Raw genomic sequence first — 21929 nt, forward strand, 5'->3', positions numbered from 1 at the left:
AGAGAGGGAAGGAGAGCAGGGACTACCTGTGGACAGGGGACCCGTGTGCCGGCTCAGAGCCCACATGCCTGATGGGCCCGATGAGTGGACCTTTTAATCATTATGAGATGTTCCTCCTCCTTTCTTTTACTGCTCTCTGAGTTCTACTTTGTCTGATGTTAATGTAGCCAGCCTCGCCTTCTTATGCTTACTGGTTTCAGGGTATGTCTTTTCCCATCTATTTGTGCTCAGCCTGTCTGAGTTTTCATTTTAAAGTAACGATTTTAAAGGAACCTATTTAAGCTGACTATTACAGCTGGGACTTGCTGTTTTTTCATTTCTTTTTCATTGCGGTAAAATACACATAACATAAAAATTCCCTATCTTCAGTGTAATTTACCATTTTTTAAAAAAATTTATTTGTTTATTTATTTTTGGCTGTGTTGGGTCTTCGTTTCTGTGCGAGGGCTTTCTCCAGTTGCGGCAAGTGGGGGCCACTCTTCATCGCGGTGCACGGGCCTCTCACTATCGCGGCCTCTCTTGTTGCGGAGCACAGGCTCCAGACGCGCAGGCTCAGTAATCGCGGCTCACGGGCCCAGTTGCTCCGCGGCATGTGGGATCTTCCCAGACCAGGGCTCGAACCCGTGTCCCCTGCATTGGCAGGCAGATTCTCAACCACTGCACCACCAGGGAAGCCCCTAATTTACCATTTTTAAGTGTATAGATCCGTAGTGCTAAGTATATTCACACTGTTGTGCAGTCAGTCTCCGGAACTGTTCATCTTACAAAACCGAAACTCCGTACCCATGAATAAATGCCCTGTTTCTCTCTCGCCCTGCAGCCCCTCGAGACCACCATTCTGCTTTCATCTCACAATCCTGGGGGCTGTGAGCCTGGTGGAGGGTGTGTGGGTGTCCCCTCACTCAGGACCCTTTAGCCCTGTGAGCCGTTAGGACACTGGGTGTCACCCAGGTCCTGCTGCTGAGGCACAGCCTAGGGCATTGGCCAATGTCACACCGCAACCTGACTCCTGTCTCTCACTGGCCGGGGGCTGCCGGCAGAGAGCCATGCTCCCTGGCAGATCTCGGGCCTGGAGTCCGGGTCATGGGCAGTTGTTTATACTCGGTGGTCTGGGGCTTCATAGGATCTCCTTTATGGCCGATGAGCCACAGGTGTGGGGAAGTCCCCAGGCAAGTCCTCCCCGCTCAGGAGCGCGGCTGGAGGAGGAGAGAAGCGCAGAGGACCTCAGCACCTGGCCCTGGCTCAGTGCACTCACCTGCCACGCACGTCGCTGCCTGGCCCCCTCCCTGCATCCATGGGACTAACAGGCCTGTTTCTCATTGGGACCCCACAAGGAAATGGTTTCAGCTGCTCCTTTTCTGTATCTCAAATGTGCACGCAGCGGTTTTCATCACCCTACCAGAACGCCTGAATGACTTCTCTACCCCCCTGCTGCAGCAGCCAGCGCTGGAGCTCTGATCCAAACCTGAACACTGGGCAATGCTTGCCTGAATTCTTGGGAGCTTGAGGGGAAAACATCTCAAATTAGGGAGAACATTCCAGTACTTGGGAGCACTTGGAATCCTCACCAACACAACCATTTCTAAGTGCATTTCAAAAGAGGGAAAAGCTCCTCTGTGAGCATCCCTTGAAATTGCCTGACAGAGAATACTCTGCAGGGGCACGTGGGCGCCTCCTAAATTTTGTGGGAGAAGGATCTGAAGAGCTCAGAGGCCGGAACCCTCTATTGTGTATCATGCAAGCGGTGTGAAACCTGAGGAAACACTGACAATGCTTTGGACACAACACCAGTGACCTGCCCACGTGCTGTCACGGCATCTTCCCACCGGTGACCCATCATCAGGGCTGCAAACTGGTACCCGTGAAACCACCACGTGGAACATGAGCCCCTGAGCCACAGGCCTGGAAAGGTGAGAGCATCATTCTCGCAGCCCTGGGGGCGGGGGAGCTTCCAACAATGTTCACGGGAACCCTCGACCTGTCAACGTAGATTTTGAAACACTCACCCCCATCTTGGAATATGGCAGAGTATCAATCAATGAATCGATTTTAAAAATTGAATTTTAAGGACAAATAAATAGGATCAAGGAGGCTTTGCTGTATTTGTCTGCTAGGGCAGCTGTAACAAAGTACCACGGGCTGGGGGGCTTAAACAAGATGAAATTTATCTTCCCACAGTCCTGGAGGCTGGACGTCCAAGATCAAGGTGTGGGCAGGGTTGGTTCTCCTGAGGCCTCTCTCCCTGCCTTGTAGACGGCCACCTCCTCCCTGTGTCCTCACGTGTCTGTCCTCTGTGGTCACGTGTATCCAGTGTCTCTTCTCATAAGAACACCAGTCCTGGCGGATGACCTGCTGACCTCCTGTAACCTTAGTCACCTCTTGGAAGGCCCCATCTCCTGGCAGGGGTGCCAGGGCCACTTGGACGTGCGAGGCCTCCATCACCTCACGCACCAAATGGGGATCGGAGCGTGACCCCCGTCGGACATCATGAGGAGAAATGACCCCATCCAGGCAGCAAGAGTTTGGAACAGATACAGCAGGCCCGTGATCAACAGGAACACTTGTTTCTCAAATCCCTGCTTTGCCGGCGAAGCCCCAACTGGTGCTTCCTTAAGTGCGTCCTCTCCGGCCATGCGTGGAGGTGGCCAGGGCCGGGGTCCCCGCCAGGAGCTCAGTACGTGAGGGAGGTGGATGCAGACACAGGCGCTGGCATCCTCTGAGGTCACCGTCAAAGTGGCCTTTTTCACAGGGCAAAGGGAAGCCAGCTAAAGGGGCACTGGCGGTCTCCAGGTGCAGGCAGGGTGCTTCCCAGGACAGAGCGGATTCTTCAGGAGGTCCAGGAGCCCGCAGAGCTGCAGGAAACAGAGTGAGGGCTGTGTGTCGGGGGAGCCGCTGGCTTCTAAGAGTTCAGAAGCAGAAGCCCAGGTGGGCGCTGGGCCCTGGCAGGGGGCCTGACTAAGGAGCTGCTCCCCACACTAGTGTCCTGGGGCTGCTGTAACCAAGTACCACAAAGTGGGCGACTTAAGACAGCAGAATCTCTTCTTTCACGGTCTGGAGGCCAGAGGTCAAGGTGGTGGCAGTGCCGCGCTCCCTCTGGACGCTGCAGGGGATCCTTCCTGCCTCCCTGGCTTACGGCATTTGCTGGGGTTCCTCGGATGGCAGCTCCTCCGTCGTCACGTGGCCGTCGTCCCTGTGTGTTCTGTTCCTTTGTGTGTGTCTCTCCTCTCCTTACAAGGACACCAGTCATTGGATTTGGGGCCCACCCTAATCCAGAATGACCTCATCTTTAACTAATGCCACCTGCAAAGACCTATTGCCAATTGTCACCTTCCAAGGTTCTGGGTGGACGTGCACCTGGGGAGACACGATTTAACCCTGTGCAGGAAGTATGTTGTGAAGAGCAGCCCCCTTTGTCCCATCTTGGAGGGACTTTCTCACTCCCCAATTCGCCCCTGTGATGCCCCAAAGCAGCCTGTGATATTAACTAAGTCACAAGTGTTTTCTAAAGAGAAGTGCTTCTTTTCTTGCTTCTCTCCCCAGGGATGGAAGACGAGCAGGTGCTTCCTTCCCCAGGCAGGGGAGGCTAAACCAAGCCCAGGACTGCAGGACCACGGGTAAGAAGGGAGGCTCCGGGCCTCTGGCCTCAGACAGGCTGCAGCCCCCAGGCCGTCCCTGCCCCTTTCTCCCCTCAGTGCGTTCACTGCGCTTTGACCACTTGCATTAGATCACACTCATTTAATAGGACTTAATAGGACTCATTTGTTTGCAAGTGGTCAGAACAAAATGGGAGCTGGCTAAAGCAGCAAGGGGCTTATGGAAAGGACTTGGAGCTGTCTCTAAGAGCCACTCAGCCCCTAGGAAAGCAAGAACAAACCAGGGCTGGATGTGACATCCAGGGCCACGAATGCCCCCAGGCCCCTCCAGCTGCCTCCCCGCTCCCCACACTTGGTTTCCTTCACTTGCACTGCGCATCAGCTTTCTCCACGTGGCTGCCAACGGCCCCCAAGTGGGTCTGCCTCAGCCGACAGAGCTCCAAGTCCAAACACCTCAGGGCAGCAACTCATCGGTCAGGTCCCTCCCGGCCCCGCGCAGCTTTGGAGGCCAGCGGGGGACAAGGAATTGCCCACGGAAAGGCGAGGGACTGGCAGGGAAACCCAGGGAGGTCTGCTACCTGCCACCATCACTTGGGGATCGTTTGTTTCCGGCATTTGGGAGCCACCAGGCTAATGTTTGTCACTTGAAAATCATTTCCTGTGCAGGGCTGGGCGAGCTAAAATCAGACGTTGGAGCCATTTGGCCAACACCAAGCTGTGAGGGATGCTGCAGTGCTGGGGCCTCCAGGCAGCAGGGACCAGGGACGCAGTGGGAGCTTTTCTGTAGACCCGGATGCAGGCCGTGCACTTGGAGGGCCGGAGGGCCATTCCTGCCCGTCTGGCCGCCTCTCCCTGAACCAGCCCGACTGGTCTCCCTACTCCCTGGTCTGGGCTGGCAATGTGCTTTCATGAAGTCAACCTCACGTTCCCCCATGCTTTTCAAATGCAGGCGAGCCCAGCCAATGCCTCCTAGAAGAGAAAGGGAGATGGGGAGAGCAGGAGGGAGGAGAGGTGATGCCAAGCTTTCAGGAAGAACTGCGGATGGAAGGGGGTGGGAGAAACACAGGCTGAGGAGTGAACAGAAAGCTGGGAGGAAACTCTGACCCAGAGCACCGCTGAGGGCTGCCCAGCGGCCGCAGCGGGCAGGAGCTTGAGACGGTAGATCTTAACTGGGAATTTTGATGACCGCTTGAGCAAATGGTAAAAAGAGGGTTTGTTGGCTTGAGCTGGAGAGTCCGGAGACGGTGATGGTTTCGGGCGGGGAATGACCCGCATCAGGGGTCGGCAAACTCTGGCCCTCGGGCCACATCTGTCCTGCTGGCTGTTCTTGTAAGTGCGTTGTTATGGGAACACGAGCAAAAGCGTTTAAGTGTTATCCGTGACTGCTTTCACACAGCAGTGGCAGCGTTGAGCAGTTGTGCCGAAGACCATCGTCTGGCAGAGCCTAAGATATTTATTACCTGGGCCTTTACACGAAAGGTTTGCCCACCCCAGCTCTGGAGCTGTGCTCTCTAACGTTATGACACTTGAAACCTGTCTAGTCTGAACTAAGATGGGCTTAAGTGTAAACTAAGATTTCAAAGACTTAATATGAAGAAAAGGGTATAAAATAGCTCATTAAGAAATTTTGCATATTGTTTGCGTGTTAAGGTGGTATCTTTTAATGTGTTGGGTTAAATGAAATATAGTATCAAAATTAATTTCACCTGCTTCTTTTTACACTTTTCACGTGCCTACGTGAAAAGTGTAAAATTTTCAACTGTGTCTGTGGCTCCTGTTGCATTTTTATTGGACGGCGCTGGATCAGACTCCACGCCTCTCTCCCACCTCCCGGGTGGGGTTCCTGCATGTGGTAGAGGAGGTGGCTGCCAGCATCTTTTCAAATTGCAAGTCACAGCCTATCAAGTGGCCAGGAAATCAGTTTAGTAGGTCATGGCCAGAATTTTTAAACAATGAAATAGAATAAAAGAGAAAATATTTAGAGTGAATTGCACACTAAAGATACTGGTTTGCAAAACCTTCTTAAGTTAAGCGTTTTTTAGTTCATCGATCTAAGTGCTAGAAGTTGTAAGAGGTACAGTTGACCCTGGGGATTGGCTCCAGAACCTCTGTAGATACCAAGATCCGAGGATGCTCACGGCCCTTATACAAAATGGCTGAGTATTGTATTTGCATTTGGTTGAATCCACAGATGCAAAACCCATGGATATGGAGGGCCCACTGTACTATACTTTTATGAACAACTAAGAAAGAAAACACACAGCCAATTAAACCATGATGAAAGGCATTAAATGACAGGCATTCGGAACACCAGAACCAGTCCCAACAGCTTCTTGGTGCTTTGAGTTCCTCATCTACTGTGAGGCCCTGGCCATTTATCCTGCCTTGGGCTGCATTGCTGGGTGTGGTATAGTCAGTCCTTTTGCATGTGTTTTGGTCACCAAACACAACCCAGCCTCACCTACTTATGGGCCTCTTCTCTCCTTCAGGTTCATAAAGCACTGGGTGTTGTTTTGCAGAAAACCATGTGGCCTCCCAGTCCTTCTCCCAATGATGCGTATTTGCTTCCCTAATGTTTTTTTTAAAATTAATTAATTTATTTGGGGCTGAGTTGGGTCTTCGTTGCTGCGTGTGGGCTTCCTCTAGTTGTGGCGAGCAGGGGCTACTCTTCGATGCGGTGCGTGGGCTTTTCATTGCAGTGGCTTCTCTTGTTGCGGAGCACAGGCTCTAGGCGTGCGGGCTTCAGTAGTTGTGGCATGTGGGCTTCAGTAGTCGTGGCTTGCGGGCTCTAGAGCACAGGCTCAGTAGTTGTGGCACACGGGCTTATTTGCTCCGCGTCATGTGGGATCTTCCCGGACCAGGGCTCGAACCCGTGTCCCCTGCATTGGCAGGCGGTTTCTCAACCCCTGCGCCACCAGGGAAGCCCTGCTTCCCTAATATTGAATTCTGATTCAATATTGATTCGAATTCGAATCCGCTGCCCTGCTTTGGTACCGTTCTACATACTCAAAATCCTTTCATTTCAATGCTGAATCATAGTGACACCCTTTGAAGACATTTTAACAAAAATGAAATTCACCCCACGTGGTACCAAAAAGATGGACAACTCAAGTGAGTTGAGGAGGGTGCCAGGCAGCGTTTCATTGCAAGGCGGGGCCTTTGACTGTAAGACAGAGTGCATTTCAGAGAGGCTAAAAGGTTAGAATAGACCACACGTGAGATATAAATATGTGAGGATTGGTCCAGCATAAGCCACGTTTCCTACTGTGGGTTGTGTTGAAAATGTGTCAAGCAGTGCCATTCATGTTTAACACTGAAGGTGGGATGGGGCCTTGCGGGGCCCACGCTCGTGAATTCTCTCATAGGCCATGCAGGATGTTCATTTGTTCTTTCAATAGTTCAGGAAGGATTATGGAGCAGGTACCACATGCAAGGCATGAGTTGGCGCCAGAGGAGCAGAGGGCAGCCTCGGGACAGGGAGAAGGAGAAGCCCAAAGTGCAGCAGGAGTTCGGGAATGTTCTGCAGGCATGGCAGCTGGCGCGGGGGGCGGAGTGTGGCATCACTTGAGATGCGGCACGGCAAGATGAGATCGTTTCCAGAGAGACGCCCAGGCAGAAGCAACACTGTGAAGAGGGAGGAGAGAACACCTAGTGGGTCAGTTAACTCACCAACCAGTCAGCTGCCCTGTGTGCCCGGCTGCCCCCTGCCCCATGCCAAGTCCTCGTGGTTGGCAGAGGTTCCGTGGAGATGGTTCTGAGTGTCTGTGCGCTAGAATTGACGGCTCCGAGACTCTGGCCAGCCCCTGCGTCCTCTTTGCTTTGTTGACCCCTGGGGCTCATCTCCCGGTGGCCCAGGATGGTGGGGGCCCTGCTGCCTGCCGGTCCCCTCTGCACAGAGCTAGTGGGCCCTGCAGGGTGCTAACCCCATGGGCGGCCCACAGGTCTGGGCCAGTGGTCTACCCGGCCCTGCCCGTGCTGCGGGAGCTGCCGTGGTCTCAGGCATGGACACGTGGGTTTACTTTGGTGGCAAAGCCTGAGGGTCCTTTGAACTGAGTCAGTAGTTTCTCTGGGGGATGCACAAAACAAGCAAAGCTCCATTTCCCATGTCTCCCGGGTGACGGTGGCCAATTCCCACCCCATCCCCCGGCATCCTTCTTGCGTGCCCGCCGCCTGGACATTTTGGCTTCCAGAAGAGACAGCCGAACTCTGACACATCTTTGGTGGCGAGTGGTGAGCACACAACTTTGTAATGAGGTCGGAAAGTTTGGGGCTACAGATTTAATGAATTTTGTATTAAGATATAACACAGCTGCTCTCATTTGCATTTCACAGTGCTATGTAGAACGGATGTTTAATACTTAATGAATTGAATATTTAGATATGGCGATGCATTTGACACCTACCGTTAAAGAAGAGAACTTCCAATGAAGTGAAGTCCTCCTGAAGCTGTGGTTTCGGGGTCTAGGCAGTGAATTCTCCAATGGGCCAGAGGGGGATGAAGGTCTCGAAGATGCTCTGTACCTTCTTCCTGTGCAGAGGGGTTCCCAGGGCCTCCTCCATCCCCAGTGACCACCCAGGCTGCTCCCACCAAGCACCCCACCTCCTTCAGATGAAGCATTGGGTGAGCTTTCCTCTCTGACAGAGATTGTTCTAGAAAGGTATCCCATCCCTTGCGGACTGATTCAGGAAGTTAAAACAAAGTTATGAATACCCGACAGTTTTCTCTATATTATGATGTGTACTATGCTCCATGGAACACTGCAGTGTGCTTATTACAGTTTATTTCATAAGTAGATGCACCTTAAGAACAATTTATTCCAATATTAATACCTCTTAAGGGAGACATCATCAGCCTGACTAGAAAACATTATTATGGTAAAGTCCTGGGGAAAACCTTGCAAAGCAAGGCAGCAAAATCAATAAAGAAACAAAGCAACACTTGGCACATGCGATGAAGGACACGAAGGGCTGCTCTGCGATGTTGCTGTGTCTGCTCGGGGGCCGCACAGACCTGGCCCCTCGCACCTGGCCCCCTGATCGCAGCCCAGGGAGGCCAACGGCAGCCGAGGGCCTTGCCACGCGGCAGGACAGGCCCCACCTTCCCGGTGGCAGCCGCTGGTCTCAGTGGGGCCCTTGAGTGGTGGTAGGTAAAGAGCCTCATGCAGCCCAGCCGGGCAGCCTGACTTGCCCCGGGGAGGGGGCAGGAGGAGCTGCAGATAGTCCTCTGCCAAGAAAGGGTCCCGTCTGCGCCTCTCGTCACTGGAGGCTGGAGCCCGAGGCCCGCTTCCCAGCTGTGTGGCCTCGGACGCATCTCAAACCCTCTGTGCCTCGGTTTCTTCATCTGTAAAACTCAGATAACCCCCAGTGACCTGTTGTGAGGGTTAAGTGGGTTAATAGTGGAGAAGCACTCAGAGCAGTGCCTGCACGGAACAAGCATCATAGGATAATGTGCCACTGCTGCCAGCCCCCTTACAGGACCAGTCATTTCATCTCCGGACAAAAGAAGAAGAAGAATAATGATGATAATACCAGCAGTGTCACCAAGCAATTAAGTATGATGCTGGGCTGCAGGGCAAGCACATGGTCTAGAGGCTGCTGGGGGAGGCCGGCCCCGCCCTGTCTCGGCACGTGTGATGGAGCCACACCCCACACGGAGGACCCCAATGCCTAAGCCTTCGGGCTCATTTGCCTAGAAAGAGGCAGGCCAGCTGCAGCCTCAGCGGAAAGGCTCATTTGGAAAATGGAAGTGCATATCCTAACCCCATTTGTCATGTTATCAGCGCTCATGACAGCCGCATGGCACGATCCAAAGGAAAGATTTAGACCTAATGGGGAAAAATCAGTTAAAATTGACATATCCATTAGAAGATTTTAGAACTGAAAGCATATTCTTCACAGAGTGTTAGGATGACTTCTTAGGTGATGCTAAATCAATATCTCATACTTGGGAGGAATTCATTATTTTGTTTTACGAGAACCGTCTGGTTCCTAAATTCTCTCCTGTTCTGCCTTTTCAAAAACACCCAGAAAAGCCCCAGATGAATCTTATAGACACCAGCCACAGTTCCAACCCGGAACCCCTTCAGAAAGAGAAAAGATGAGAGGGAAGGGGCAGACGGTTTCAAACGGCTCCCTCCTCAGCAAAGGGAGCCGACCTCTCCCAAACCCCATCCGGGGCACGATGCCATCCCAGGACACAGCGCCTGGCTCCACGCCCACGCCTGCCCCTCCGAGTCTCAGATCCATTAAGGCTACAGCCTCCTGCCTTTTTGGTCCCTGTGCTGCTATGGTTGTCGACAAGTGTGAGAGACTCAAAGTGGACACCAGCGTGGGGACGATTGCACCTACAGAGAGGAGGGGGCCACCGCTGGGCCAGGTGGTGGAGGAACGGATCGGGACGACAGCCTGGTTGGGGGGGGGGAAGGGCAGGAGCAGCCCCCAGACCCATCAGCCTCCTAACCCTGGCCCACCCAGAACTGTGCCCCGAACTCAGCAGCCGGGTGAGATTAACACCCTTGAGGGGAAAACAGAAAAGGTTTCCTTATACTTTTTCCCTCTGAAGTGATGCTTTCATTCACATCCAAGAACACACCACATCACTGGAAAACATGAAACTGGGTATAAAATATAAGCCTTTGAATGAACCACTTATTCTGATGAGTATAAGCTTTCCTCAGGGAAGCAGTGCAGGGTGGAGGCTGAGAGAGTAGCTTCTGCATCAAGTTTGCCCTCGGACGTGTCCCGGCCGGGCCCTGCACGGGGCGGACGGCTCACACTCTGTCCTCTACCTCTGCGGTGTGGACAGGGCTGGGGTTAGGCTCCCCGCCCCTCGTGGGTGCCACAGAGCACATGGCAGGGCCTGGCTCTGGCTGTGCGGCAGTGAGCATCGGCCGTTGTTATTACCGTTGTTGTTTTCCACCCGCGCGGCTGGTCAGCAGCCTGAGGTTTGCGGCCCTGGCCGCCGGGGCAGCGACGTGCCAGTGTCCCTGGGCTGGCACCCCCTCCGGCCCCGAGACCCCGCTCTGCGGCCTCAGCAGGGTGCCGGATGTCCGTGAACCTGGACACCCTCGCTGGGGGTGGGCACAGCCATACCCACCTGTCTCTGCTTCCCATGGCCGCCTAACACGCCACCACAAGCTTATTTTATCTCAACGTATTTTAAATCAACAGAAATGCATTCTCTCACAGTCCTGCAGGCCAGAAGTTCAAAACCTAGGTGTCATGCGGGGCTGCGCTCCGTCTGCAGGCTCTGGGGGGGTGGCTTCCCGCCTCTTTCGGCCTGCGTGCTGCTGTGGTGCTTCGCGCCTGTCTCCGCGTCCATCCTCACATGGCCTCCCCTGTGCATCTGTACCAAACCTCCCTCTGTGTCCCTCTAGGAGGACACCTGACGGCATTTCGGGCTACCCAGATAACCCAGGATGAGCTCCTCCCCTCAAGAACATTAACGGCATCTTTTGTCATAGAAAGTAATAGTCACTTGTCTTCTGGGCGAGGTCCCATCCACGGAAACTGTGATTAGGGCATCGGGGGGGCCCTCAGAGCAAAGTGGGGATGAGATCCTGCCCGATTCCCGATCAGCCACCACGGTGGCTGTTGTTCAGCCTGCACGAGACCTGCCTCCAGTCCGGGAGTGAAGCCATGGGGACATCGGTCCTCACTCCCCGTCTGGCTCTGAGCCCCAGCTCTGCCCTGGACGGAGGGGCAGGGATCCCACTCCTGTCCCTGGGCCCCAGGAGCCTGCAAGAGCTGCCACCACTGCCCTCTGAAGCCTGCCTGGCGCTCTCCCCCGGCCACCAAGCCTTCTGTCCTCATGGGGCAGTGACCACGGCACAGCCTACGTGGTACCCCAGCAACACCACCTGGGACCCAGCTTTGCATGATGGGAGAGCCCTCAAGGCCTCACCAGCCAGATGACTGTCTGCCTCCTGCCCTGAGATGCCTGGAACATCTGCGGTGCCCCTTCTCCCATCAATTCTGGGAGCTCCTGACAACCCACCAATAAACGGCCTCTGTCAGGTTGCCCGCCAGAGTCAGTCTTGCAACCAAACCTCCACCTGAGAGCAGTGCTGAGACCACTACACCTTTTGTGCTTGAGTTTAAGTAGATTTATCTTTTTTTTTTCAACCTGAAGAGCCCCATCTAAAATACCTGCTGCGTGCTGGGAACTGTCCCTCGTGGGTGCCACTCTGTGCCCCGTGCGGCTGTCCAGTCGAGGAGAGAGACACATCAAACAGACAATGACACGGCCTTGCCCTGGAGCAGCGCCAAGGCCCCCACGGCACTGGGGTCTGCGGCAGGCCGAGCGCACTCCCCAGATCCCGTGAGGGCTGGGCGCTGAGACACCGGGAGATGCAGCCACTGCCCAGGAGAGAATGTCGCAGGTCAGAGTATGGGTCTCCCTCTTCTAGGCCTGTCTCTGCCCTCTGGGTCCCCACTCATCCCACAAGTCCTCCTGATGGGCTTCACAGGGCCACAGCAAAGCAGGACCCACGGATCTCCTGAACGTGCCCTGCCTCCACTTTGGCTGGATTTTAGGGCTAAATATGCCAGGCTGGTGTTTTCCTCCAGAACTCCACAGCAAGAACAAAGCAGAATGTGGGAATCCAGATCCCAGGGCAGCCGCGCACACACCTGTGCCAGATGGAGTGGGATGCCGGCCAGGCGATGGCAGACGGGCCGGCTGCAAGCGGGACCGGCTCCAAGCAGGCCCCATCCCGACTGCAAAGCCAGACTTGCCCTGCTCGTGGATGAGGTCCCGCTGTTACTCCACGGTGCCCCTCTGGCTAGCATCTGCATGCTTTTCTCGAAGCCCATGTCAGGGGTGAGCCCGTGGAAATAAAGCTTCGTTCGTAAGGATCCAACAGCCATTCTAGACCCAAGCCACCTCTGGAACTAAAAGCCTGTTTTGTCAAAAGTGAACAGTGCAGAATACATGTGCAGTGATAGTAACTTTCACCCCAGCCACGTGCGTCTTACCTAAGACACCAGCCGAGACCCGCACGTCATGATGACCACAGCGAGCCGACTGGGTGAGCTCTCACCGGCTGCGGGCCTGCGTCCACGTTATCTGCCCCAAGAAAGCGGGATGGCCTGTCTAATCCATCTTTTACTCATCCTTCTGAGGGTGTGGTTTATAACCAGAGCCTTTCAACAAGAAAGGGGTTGATGTGGAACCCAGGTCAGTTTTACCGTAAGTGGCTGCGACGCCATCCAGAAACAGGGAAGACTTGGCCGAGGTTACTTAGGAGAATGTACGTGCGTTTTTCCAGAAGTTCATGAGCCCTTGCTGAGGTTCCGAGGACTGCACGCTCCCAGCCAGATGGGCACACGGAGGGCGTTCAGCGCAGCACGGCCCACGTGGACTCGGCCTTCTTAAAAAGCAGGGAGAGGATGTTGGTGAATCTGCAGGACACCAGACTGGCAGGCGTGGGCTGTGGGCCTCCTCCTCCTTTTCTCCCCAGTGACAAGAGTAACTGCTTACTGCAGAACTTCCTACAATTCGGAAATGAAACAGAGGTACAGTTCACAGTTCAGAGCAAAAAGCTCCCGTCCTCTTCCTGCCCTAGTCCCCTCCCCGGAGCAAATGCCATTGGCAGGTCTCGGCTGTGTAAGTACAGATGCGCACATTTCTTTTTCAAAAATAGTTTACTGAGATGCAAGTCCCGTAACATGCACCTCACCCATTTAAAGTGTGTATTCACAGATAAGTGCACCCATCGCCCCAGTCAGTTTTAGCGTCTTGTCATCACCTCAGAAAGAAGCTGAACACCCGCGAGCCCTACGCAGCCTATTTTCTGTCTACTTTCTGTCTCCATAGATTTCCCTGCTCTGGACGTTTCATGTAAATGGAATCATACAATGCGCGGTCTTTTGTGTCTGGCTTCTTTCACTCAGTATAATGTCTTCAAGGTTCATCTGTGGTGAAAAGTGTGTTAGTATTTTATTCCTCATTATGGTTGAATAATACCCCATTGTATGGATATATCACATCTCGTTAGTGCATTCGTGACTGTGCAAATGTCCACATTTCTTCTTGTGTATGTACATTTCAACAGGATTCTATGTTCCTGCCGCCCACGGACTCCATGCCCGCCAGCACGCTTGGGGAGCCCACTGTTTCTCCTGGCCGTGTGGCGTTCCCCCTGGGTACACACCTTCATGTCTTTGAAGTCGAGGTCCCAGCCGGTGGCCTGTGTGCCACGTTTGGCCCACCAGTGTGTATCCCCCTGCCTGCTCGGCGATCAGCTGGCGTTTTTGGATAAGTAAGGGAGGCAGCCCCTCTGCGTGCCCTCACCACGTGGCACTGGGCTCTGAACCGGTTGCAATCTTGACTTAAGTCCTCCTTTCCCGATAGATGTTCAGGTTGTTTGTTTGGATAAGCTAAGTAATAACAAAGGACTCCCCAGCCATAGTGGATTAAAATAACCCAAGTTATCTCTGGCTCACGCTCGGGTCCAGGTGGCCCAGGCCCTTGAGAGGGTCCCAGGCTGGTCCATCTCCTTCTAAACTGGCTCCTCAGCCACCCAGAAGGGGAGGCAAATGCTGACCGATGCTAGAACTTGACCTTTAAAACGTTTCCAGGAAGTGACACGTGACTTACCCTCAGGGGGCCATGGCAAATGTCAAAGGGACGTGCCCACATCTGAGCCTGGAAGGTTGGCTGAGTGGTGCCCGGAACTCCTCAGGTACCAGCTGGGCTGAGGTGACGTCCGGCTTGGGCATGCTTGGTGGCTCTGGTTAGACACAGCCAGATTCCTTCTATTTTTCCTTTCTTCCTTTCTTCCTTCCTTCCTTCCTTCCTTCCTCCCTCCCTCCCTCTCTCCCTCCTTCCCTCCCTCCCTTCCTTCCTTCCTTTCTTTCTTTGTTTCTTTCTTCCTTCCTTTCTTTCTTTCTTTCCTTCCTTCCTTCCTTCCTTCTTTCTTTCTTTCTTTTCTTTCTTTCTTTCTTCCTTCCTTCCTTCCTTTCTTTCTTTCCTTCCTTCCTTCCTTCTTTCCTTCTTTCTTCCTTCCTTTTTTTTAGTTGAAGTATAGTTGCTATACAATATTATCTTACTTAACAGGTGTACAATATAGTTATTCATAATTTTTAAAGGTTATACTCCATTTATAGTTTTGTAACATATTGGCTATACTCCTCGTGTTGTACAATATACCCTTGTAGTTTATTTTATACCTCACAGTTTGTACCTCTTCCTCCCCGACCCCTTTATTGCCCCACCCCCACTGATAACCACTAGTTTGTTCTCTAGATCTGTGAGTCTGCTTCTTTTCTGTTATATTCACTAGTTTGTTATATTTTTTAGCCCATTCTTACCAGAGCTGAGAAGGAATGCATCACTTTCCAAATATGGTATCAAGTTCCTATATGGCCTTTAAAAAATAATTATTTTGTTGAAGTATAGTTGATTTACAATGTTGTGTTACTTTCTACTGTACAGCAAAGTGATTCAGTTTGACATATGTATACATTCTTTTTCATATTCTTTTCCATTATGGTTTATCATAGGATATTGAATATAGTTCCCTGTGCTCTACAGTAGGACCTTGTTGTTTATCCGTCCTATATATACTAGTTTGCATCTGCTAATCCCTAACTCCTAATCCTTCCTTCCCTCACTCCCACTCCCCCTTGGCAACCACAAGTCTGTTCTCTATGTCTGTGAGTCTGTTTTGTTTTGTAGATGAGTTCACTTGTGTCATATTTTAGACTCCACATATAAGCGATATCATATGATATTTGTCTTTCTCTGTCTGACTTACTTCACTTAGTATGATAATCTCTAGGTCCATTCATGTTGCTGCAAATGGCATTATTTCATTCTTTTTTTTTGCCAAGTAGTATTCCATTGTATATATGTACCACATCTTCTTTATCCATTCATCTGTCAATGGACATTTAGGTTGTTTCCATGTCTTGACTATTGTGAATAGTGCTGCTATGAACATAGCGGTGCATTTATTTCTTTGAATTATAGTTTTGTCTGGATATATGCCCAGGATTGGGACTGCTGGATCATATGGCAACTTTTTTTGTGTGTGTGTAAACTTTGCTATTTTTATTACTCTTAACAAACAGGATATCACATGTTAGCCTTCTCCTTTCCTAGACATGCATATATATCAGCACACCTCTTCATATGACATATTACCCATCCCTTTCTTTCCGTTTGGACTGTGCCTTTTTTTGTTTTCTTTTTAACGTCATTATTGGAGTATAATTGCTTTACAATGTTGTGTTAGTTTCTGCTTTATAACAAAGTGAATCAGCTATATGTGTACATATATCCCCATATTCTTGTCTCCCTCCCACCCTCCCTATCCCACCCCTCTAGGTGGTCACAAAGCACTGAGCTGATCTCCCTGTGCTATGTGGCTGCTTCCCACTAGCTATCTATTTTACATTTGGTAGTGTGTATATGTCCATGCCACTCTCTCACTTCATCCCAACTTACCCTTCCCCCTCCCCGTGTCCTCAAGTCCATTCTCTACGTCTGCGTCTTTATTCCTGTCCTTCCCCTAGGTTCTTCAGAACCTTTTTTGGTTTTTTTTTTAAGATTCCATATATATGTGTTAGCATGCGGTATTTGTTTTTCTCTTTCTGACTTACTTCACTCTGTATGACAGACTCTAGGTCCATCCACTTCACTACAAATAACTCAATTTCATTTCTTTTTATGGCTCAGTAATATTCCATTGTATATATGTGCCATGTCTTCTTTATCCATTCATCTGTCGATGGACACTTAGGTTGCTTCCATGTCCTGGCTATTGTAAACAGAGCTGCAATGAACATTGGGGTGCATGACTCTTGTTGAATTATGGTTTTCTCAGGGTATATGCCCAGTAGTGGGATTGCTGGGTCATATGGTAGTTCTATTTTTAGTTTTTTAAGGAGCCTCCATACTGTTCTCCATAGTGGCTGTATCAATTTACATTCCCACCAACAGTGCAAGAGGGTTCCCTTTTCTCCACACCCTCTCCAGCATTTACTGTTTGCAGATTTTTTGATGATGGCCATTCTGACCGGTGTGAGGTGATACCTCGTTGTAGTTTTGATTTGCATTTCTCTAATGATTAGTGATGTTGAGCATCTTTCATGTGTTTGTTGGCAATCTGTATATCTTCTTTGGAGAAATGTCTATTTAGGTCTTCTGCCCATTTTTGGATTGGGTTGTTTGTTTTTTTGTTATTGAGCTTCATGAGCTGCTTGTAAATTTTGGAGATTAATCCTTTGTCAATTGCTTCATTTGCAAATATTTTCTCCCATTCTGCGGGTTGTCTTTTTGTCTTGTTTATGTTTTCCTTTGCTGTGCAAAAGCTTTTAAGTTTCATTAGGTCCCATTTGTTTATTTTTGTTTTTATTTCCGTTTCTCTAGGAGGTGGGTCAAAAAGGATCTTGCTGTGATTTACGTCATAGAGTGTTCTGCCTATGTTTTCCTCTAAGAGTTTTATAGTGTCTGGCCTTACATTTAGGTCTCTAATCCATTTTGAGTTTATTTTTGTGTATGGTGTTAGGGAGTGTTCTAATTTCATTCTTGTACATGTAGCTGTCCAGTTTTCCCAGCACACTTATTGAAGAGGCTATCTTTTCTCCATTGTATGTTCTTGCCTCCTTTATCAAAAATAAGGTGACCACGTGTGGGTGGGTTTATCTCTGGGCTTTCTATCCTGTTCCATTGATCTATATTTCTGTTTTTGTGCCAGGACCATACTGTCTTGATTACTGTAGCTTTGTAGTATAGTGTGAAGTCCAGGAACCTGCTTCCTCCAGCTCCGTTTTTCTTTCTCAAGATTGCTTTGGCTATTCGGGGTCTTTTGTGTTTCCATACAAATTGTGAAATTTTTTGTTCTAGTTCTGTGAAAAATGCCTTTGGTAGTTTGATAGGGATTGCATTGAATCTGTAGATTGCTTTGGGTACTATAGTCATTTTCACAATGTTGTTTCTTCATATGGCAACTATTTTTAGTTTTTTGAGGAAACTCCATACTGTTTTCGATAGTGGCTGCACCAATTTACATTCCCACTAAAAATGTAGGCGGGTTCCCTTTTCTCTACACCCTCTCCAGCATTTGTTATTTGTAGATTTTTAAATGATGGCCATTCTGACTGGTGTGAGGTGGTACCTTGGTGTAGTTTTGATTTGCATTTCTCTAATAATTAGTGATGTTGAGCATCTTTTCTTGTGCCTGTTGTCCATCTGTAGGTCTTCTTTGGAAAATTGTCTGTTTAGGTCTTCTGTCCATTTTTTGATTGGGTTGTTTGTTTTTTTGTTGTTGTTGTTGAGTCTTATGAGCTGTTTACAGTAAGTCCCTTACACGAAACTTAAAGTTGCGAACTTTGAAAGATGCCAACGTGTGTGAGGTTATGGCCTTCACCATGAATGGGGTTTGGAAGAACCTTTTTTCACAGTTTGTTCATGATTTTCGTGGATTTGAGAGGTGGATGAGGAGTCCAAAGAGGTCTTCAGCAACTTAGTGGCCCTCAGCAAGAAGCTGGAGCTAGATCTGCAAGAGGATGACTTCATTGAACTCCTTGCTGTGCAACACGAGGAGCTTACTAATGAAGACCTGATGGAATTGGAGGCCCAGAGAAAGGACGAAGAGGGACAAGAGGAAGAAAAAGTAACTGAAGAACCGAAGAGATTCATGACACAGGAAATGGTAAGGGGATTTCCTTTATTTGGGAGGCACTGTTAGTTTTTGAGGCACAGACCCAAAGGAAGAACAGTAGATGAAGGTTGCAGCAGCCATTCAGAATGCAATCCAGTGCTACGGTGTCATCTATGATGAGAAAAAAGAGCTATTACCCAGACATCACTGGATTGTTTTTTCAGGAGGGTAGATAGAATTGAATCCAGCAAGGAACCAGAACCTGTGCCATCAATGTCAGGCGTGAGTGAAATTGCAGCTTGCCCTCCGTCTCCTATTGCTGACGATCCTTCAGCTCTACCATCTCCCACCTCCTCTCCCTCCTCCAGTCAGTAACTCTTTTTGCCTGTTCCCTCGATGCCAGCCCCTGTATGCCAGCTGTTGTACTGCACTGCTGTCCTTTTCAAGGGACTGTACTGTAAGATTAAAAATGTTTTATTTGTTGTATTTGTTTGTATTTTATGTGTTATTTGTGTGAAAAGTATTATAAACCTATTACAGTACAGTACTATACAGCCGATTGTGTTAGTTGGGTACCTAGGCTAACTTTGTTGCACTTATGAACAAATTGGACTCACAGACGTGCTCTCGGAATGGAACTCGTTTGTATGTAGGGGACTTAGTGTATATTTTTTGGAAATTAAGCCCTTGTCAGTCGCATCATTTACAAATATTTTCTCCCAGTCTATACGGCCTATTTTTAAAGAAAGGAAGAAACGGGACCTACAGTTTTAAGATACACTGAATACTTAAACATCATTCTGTCTGCTGTGCTTGTCCTACTTTCATGGGCCTAGCTCACCTGGGAAGCCCTCCGTCCTTCGAGGACCTGCCTGCCACTTACCAGGTGATCACCAGGAGCCACATCTGTTTCACCTGATGCACCTTCCAGGCCACAGTTGACTGCATGGGTGAGGGGAGCAATGAAACTGACCCAAACTACCCCTTGGATTCTTCTCCCATCTTCCTTTTTGGAATAGAACCCTGTCAGTTCCAGCTGACACAGTGGCATTGGTGGCAGTTGCCATGGACCAGAGATGGAGGCCCCACTTGGGAGTCAGCCCGCTAGGCTGGGCACCCTTGTCCAGCCTGAGACTGTCAGCCCAACGTTAATTCTTGCACTGTTAAGAATTACATTTAGTTTCCCAGGACATGTGACCAGGTACCACAGGCTGGTGGCTTAAAATGATAGAAATGTATCGTCTCACAATTCAGGAGGCCAGAGTCCAAAATCAAGGTGTGGGCGGGGCCAGGCTCCCTCTGGAGGCTCTAGGAGAGCATTCTTCCTGCCTTCCTCCTAGTTGCTGGTGGTTCTAGGTGGTCCCTGGGCTTCCTCCATCACTCCAATCTCTGCCTCTCTCCTCACCCAGCCTCCTTTCTCCCTCTGTGTGTGTCCTGGTGTCTTTGACACCTGTCATTGATTGATATACATCTTTGCACACTTAGCCAATTATTTCCTTAGCCTCAATTCCTAGAAGTAAAACTGCTGGACTTTTGTTCACATCCTCCAATTGGCCCACGCAAGATGGTGCCTCTGACTGCAGGGCCCAGGGGGCCAGGCTCCCCATACCTCCCACCCCCATCATTATTGGCTGTTCTCCCCCTCCTCCTCCCGCTCTTCCTCACCCCTCCCCCTCCTTGCTCTCCTCCTTCCCTTTCTCTTCCTCCTCCTCCTCCTTTTTTCAATTTTGCCAGGCTGAGGGGTAAAAAAGTTAATTTGCTGTTTTATTTGACTATTTTTCATTTCTCCTTTGGTGAGATGCTTTATATCCTTTATCCTTTCTTTCTATTGAGATATTTAGGAATTTTTCTCGTTAATTTGAGAAAGTTTCTCTTTATTAAGAATGTCAACCCTTCTGTCCTCCATATCTGTTGTAGATATTTTCCCCAGGTTGAGGCAAACTTTCTTTAGGTGAGAAATTCTAGGAGAGGTGTGCGGCATGAATCCTCGTATGGGGACATTAGGTGACATAATGGACATGAATGTCTTTCATTGCAGTTTCCAAACCCTACAGATGTGCTCTTCGATGGCTGTTTTTTAATATAGATCCTCTATAAAGTCCAAGGGAATAAGACTAAATCATAAACAAGTGAAGACATTTTTACAGGAAACAAGGACATTGACGTCTGTGTCCATGGCTTTTCCCCCACATTTTTAAAAATTATAAAAGTAATACACACAAAGTAAAAATATTAAAGCAGTGTAGACTGATATGAAATGAAAAAGAAACATTTCCCACCCCATTCCCCCTCTAAGGAGAAAACCATTTTAACTGTTATGTTTTCAGATCTTGTTACCGCCATAATTCTAAATAAAATGCTTCCACTCTGTCCCTGCATTTGTCCATTTTAAACAATTTCTATTTGACTTCTCAGTATGAAAGAGAAGTTTACGTCATTTCAACTTCATCCATTCCCCACTTAATTTTGGTGTATGATTTTTAGCCCTTCCGTGTTTTCATGAATAGCTTAGAATCCCGTGTATGGACCTCCACTTCCGTGACCAGCCTTGGACACACTCTCCTGTCTCCCTTCTGTGTCAGGGGAAGAAGTGCGGCATCCTCTCTCTGCACTGTTCCCCCCAACTTGTGTCAGTGATGCCCTGTCATTTACATTGGAGTATAATTGCTCTGCGATGGTGTGTTAGTTTCTGCTGTGTAACAGAGTGAATCAGCTATATGTGTACATATATCCCCATATCCCCTCCCTCTTGCGTCTCCCTCCCACCCTCCCTATCCCACCCCTCTAGGTGGTCACAAAGCACCGAGCTGATCTCCCTGTGCTATGCGGCTGCTTCCCACTAGCTATCTACTTTACATTTGGTAGTGTGTATATGTCCATGCCACTCTCTCACTTCGTCCCAACTTACCCTTCCCCCTCCCCGTGTCCTCAAGTACATTCTCTATGTCTGCGTCTTTATTCCTGTCCTGCCTCTATGTTCTTCAGAACCTTTTTTTTTTTTTTTTTAAGATTCCGTATATATGTGTTAGCATGTGGTATTTGTTTTTCTCTTTCTGACTTATTTCACTCTACCTGCCAGACTCTAGGTCTATCTACCTCGCTACAAATAACTCAATTTCGTTTCTTTTTATGGCTGAGTAATATTCCATTGTATATATGTGCCACATCTTCTTTATCCATTCATCTGTCGATGGACACTTAGATTGCTTCCATGTCCTGGCTATTGTAAATAGTGCTGCAATGAACATGGTGGTACATGACTCTTTTTGAATTATGGTTTTCTCAGGGTATATGCCCAGTAGTGGGATTGCTGGGTCATATGGTAGTTCTATTTTTAGTTTTTTAAGGAACCTCCATACTGTTCTCCATAGTGGTTATATTAATTTGCTTTCCCACCAACAGTGCAAGAGGGTATCAGGTGGTGATGAGAGCTGTGGAGAAAACTAAAGCTGGGAGAAGAGGGAGGGAGGTGAGGGGTTGCAATTTAATAAATGGCTAGGGGAGAATTTATAACACTTACTCTGTCCTCAATCTGTTAACTGTGTCTCCCCTATAATTGCCACTATGTTGAGTCTATAATTCTAAAGCTAGTAAAAATATATTATGATTTTATAAATATTATTCCTTTCCTATACCACTGAGCCTGGCCTCTGGCAAGGGGATGATCCAGGACTCATGTTGAAATGGATGTATAATTTTTACACTCATTCAATTGCTCCAAATCACA

Source organism: Eubalaena glacialis, chromosome 1 (genome assembly GCF_028564815.1).
Source record: "Eubalaena glacialis isolate mEubGla1 chromosome 1, mEubGla1.1.hap2.+ XY, whole genome shotgun sequence".
Lineage (NCBI taxonomy): Eukaryota > Metazoa > Chordata > Mammalia > Artiodactyla > Balaenidae > Eubalaena > Eubalaena glacialis.